The 3,624-nt window shown below is 34.2% G+C and overlaps 1 pseudogene; it reads right to left on the minus strand.

The window, feature by feature from the left end:
- Positions 1-894: 894 nt before the first annotated feature.
- Positions 895-1,413, minus strand: LOC149228015 (putative polyamine transporter At1g31830 pseudogene; annotated as a pseudogene).
- Positions 1,414-3,624: the final 2,211 nt, after the last annotated feature.

The raw sequence follows: 3,624 nt of genomic DNA on the forward strand, positions 1-3,624 counted from the left end.
CTAGGTTTCTTGTTGTATAACCAAGGTTAAAAAAATGCATCAGTAATTATTCAGACTGCATACAGATTGGCAAGATAAAATAATGCCAAATATATCAACTACCCGCAGATAAGCAAATTATATCAGTAATAATTTTGAAGATGAAGCACCTGACTTTGTATGAAAAAAAATAAAAAAATTTGAAGGGTTGATGTTAATTAGCTTTGGTTTAGATGATTAGAAGAAAGGCCATTATCTTTTCCATCCAAGTACAGTTCTAACATTTGACATACTACTACAATTCTAGCATTTGACATACTGAATTCATATTGATTGTTTTTTATGATGACTTCAAATCTTATTATCTACCCTGACTTCAAATCTTATTATATATTGAAATCCAAAAACATCCTTAATCTTTTTATAAAATATAAAAACATTTTCCAGAGAAAAAACATAAATGGTTGATAGTTGTTTTCCCCTCCAAAATAAGTAGAAACAAATGCCCAATTCATCAGAACTATATCTTGATGGCATTGTTCAAATCCTACAATTCTGCAAAACCAATCCATGTGTGCTATTTTAGACCTACTAAATATCATGAAATAAGCTTCTTTCAAATATATAGAGAGTCGATCTGGAAAGCACATGAATGATTCAATATCCTATTGGCCATGCATCTACTTCAAATATAAAACATATTGAAAGAAGTCCATGCATTACAGGGTCTGCCCTTGTCCATCCTTCCACTGTGTTTAAGCCCCCAAAGATTCCCAGGAGTTTGGAGGATTTTATCTTGACAAAAAATTCCATATGTTCTTTGGCTAAAATCAAAGTCCTCAAATGAGATATATCTATATTCCAATTCTTTTCCCTCTCTACAATGCGCAAGAATGTACAAAATCAAGGACTTTATCAGAAAAGTTGTGTATTTTTAGTTGACAACAATCCAACTCCCACATCAGACACTAATATATCATGAAGATCACCTGAAAGCTCTGACCCTATCACAAAGTTCAACCATTTCTTACTCTTCACAAATTCAAGACAAGGCCACAATACAAACCCAATTAAAACAGCGCTCATGCTGGCAGCCATGACTTTAAAAGAAGCAACTGCTACCACCAGAACCAGTAACAACGAAGGTATTAGACAGAGGAGAATAACTCCAACAGTCCCAATAGGAACTTTATAGGGCCGAGAAATTCCTAGCTTCTTGATTCTTAAACATATAAAGGCAGCAAACTCTGCAAACATACCAAAGCAATAGAGATAATTCTCAGTTGCTATAATTTCTTGAAAACTCAATGAAATTCCAGAAGCAGAAAACATAATGGCTAGAAGAGGAGTTCCATATCTTGATCTGACAGCAAATAGAGTAGGAAGCATGCCTGATTGTCCCATGCCAAGAAGCTGAAAAGAATCAATGCCCATTTCAGTTTAAAAAATTTACATGGCACAACCCACCCTCTCACATTTCATTTCAAGTGAGACTGCGAGTTTGAAATTTTGAGTGGGACTGCGATTTTGAAATATTGCGCGCAGAGGTTTAGTTGAATGTGTGTAGGTGGAAAGTGCATTTTCATTAACTACATCCACTTGCATTAAGTACATCCAAGTGATTAAGTCGAAGAGGAGGAGCCTGTCAGAGCGCGAGTGGTGGTGGAGCCTAAGTCAGAGCGGGGGAGCCTGCCAGAGCGGGAGTGGTGGTGGAGCCTAAGTCGGAGTGGAGGAGCCTGTCAGAGCGAGAGCGGTGGTGGAGCCTGCCGCAGTCAGAGCTACGGAAACTGCTAGAAAATAAATCATGATGTATGGGCATGTATGTTACCATGCACGCACGGAATTGGAATCTGTTAGCCGGAGAAATGATGCACACAGGTTGACAGCCAAAGCCGATGTCAGAACCCCTCTCCCAAGACTGTCCTTTCAGTCTCTTAAGGGGCATTAATGGATCTATATCTTCTGTATAACCAGACCCAAAAACAATATCAAAGACTTTGCTCTTCCTTTCCTTCTCTTCGTTGGTTATGAGGTTCCATCCCAAGTGACCCTCGCACTTCTTATTGCAGACTTACACTTGACCAAAAAACTGAGTTCCAAATTCAGGCCGAGTTGCCTATTTATAGTGGTTTCCCATGAAATAAGTCGACTTCTCCTTGTACATAAGCTGACATGCCATTTGGTGTAGGTTTAATATTCCATCTTGAGGCCGACTTCTTGGTGGATCTTGAGCTTGGTATTGGAGGGCCTTTTTCTCTTTCATTGACTCATATACAAATGTAACATGCCCAAGAAGGGTATTCCATACATGACATTGACTCAACAGACTTTTATGACTTGATGAGAAAACCTATAGTCTCACAATGGGAACCTTAGCTAAAACAAAATTCCTTGATCATGAAACCTATGATTCAAGCATTACAATATATATATATATATATATATATATATATTCTTCTTTACAACAATTACACATGTCATTATGAAGACGGAACCTAGTTACGCTTTTCAACAACAGGAAGTCATTGAGTCTTTAAAATAATAATAATTAATTGATGTCCTTGTTTCTTTATCTTAAGAATACAATGCTTGAAACTCATGAAAGCAAGTTCTCATGGGTTAAGTAGAGACACCTAAAAGAAATTGACTTTATATTGTTTCATGGTATTGATTTACAAAATTGTTTATAAAGATGGCATAATATAGGGTAGTATACCAGATTTATTTTGATGAAAGTACTTTAGTCTATTGCAGTTTCTCGAGTTCCATAAGGAGCACACTCTACATTCAACACCAGTAAAGCAGTAAGGTCACTAACATAAGCATATTGATTGATGTAGGTTTTGATAGGGGAGGTGGATGGTGTAGATCAAAAGTGAGATACTATATTTTAACTTAAACAAGATAGATTATTTTAGTTACTACTCTTTTAAGTGTAATTTTGAACATATAAAATAAATATTAATTATCATTTATCTAAATTTATTTTAATTTTAAAAGTTTAATTGTTATCCATTTTAATTATGTCTAAATATTCAAGAGAAAGATTGAGACAAAATCTTCTACCATATTAATCCTATTAACAACAAATAATTTCAGCACTACATAATCGCAGGAAATGTCAACACAATAATCTCTATTTTTTTCACAATAATGAAAATGTATCAAAAATAATTAGAAAAATTGATTTTCAATATTATATCAAATAAACTATATTATTTTCATAAATATAAAAAATTAAAATCCACACAATTAGAACAAATATTACATAATATTTTTATAAATATTAAAACTTAAGACCCACACTTATAAACACCTTCACTGTCACCAAACATAATTTCATAAATATCAAAACTTAAAGCCCACACAATTAGAACAAATACAACATAATATTTTCGTAAATATGCAAACTTAATCCACACAATTATAAACACCTTCAAAGGCACCAATCCTAACCCAGACAATTAAAAACACCTTCACCAACCCACTGTAGCAGACTTGACAACTCCTATCTAATAAACAAAAATAGTTGACAATAATATAATAACATTCTACACCACTTAGCACTTATCTCATAATGGAAATGGATCATAAATGTGATGGCTTTCTATAAACTGTATTTGAAATGGAGGCCCTCTTTGTTCA

This window comes from Pinus tabuliformis, chromosome J, assembly GCF_031772625.1.
Source record: "Pinus tabuliformis cultivar Carrire ecotype Pingquan chromosome J, CPIR1, whole genome shotgun sequence".
Classification (NCBI taxonomy): domain Eukaryota; kingdom Viridiplantae; phylum Streptophyta; class Pinopsida; order Pinales; family Pinaceae; genus Pinus; species Pinus tabuliformis.